Below are 286 nucleotides of genomic sequence, written 5' to 3'. Positions count from 1 at the left end.
GGGCATCACCTGCCACAACCACCACCCAGCCCCCCTGGTAATGTGTGCACCACCAGCACCTCCCACAGGTTCACCCTCAGCAATCCCGTTTACAGCCCACCCGACCATGCACTACCAGCACCCCAAATCCACCACCCCCCACACCACAAGTGTAGAGACCCCCTTGGTGTTGATATTTTATGTTATATTATAAGTGTGTTGATATACAAATACAAGAACATTGTATATTCTCTTTTAATAATAATAAATATATAGCAAGAGAAGGCTTGCCCCCCCCCCCCCCACA

At 49.0% G+C, this 286-nt stretch overlaps 1 protein-coding gene across 1 annotated transcript in view; it reads right to left on the bottom strand.

Moving 5' to 3' along the window:
- SYNE3 (spectrin repeat containing nuclear envelope family member 3) overlaps window positions 1-286 on the bottom strand; it is a 48,799-nt gene that overhangs the window by 2,984 nt on the left and 45,529 nt on the right. The window lies entirely within an intron of this gene.

This window comes from Nanorana parkeri, unplaced genomic scaffold (genome assembly GCF_000935625.1).
Source record: "Nanorana parkeri isolate BGI_ZX_2015 unplaced genomic scaffold, ASM93562v1 scaffold685, whole genome shotgun sequence".
Lineage (NCBI taxonomy): Eukaryota > Metazoa > Chordata > Amphibia > Anura > Dicroglossidae > Nanorana > Nanorana parkeri.
Note: the sequence above shows the minus strand (reverse complement) of the source record. Positions and strands in the feature narration are given on the sequence as shown.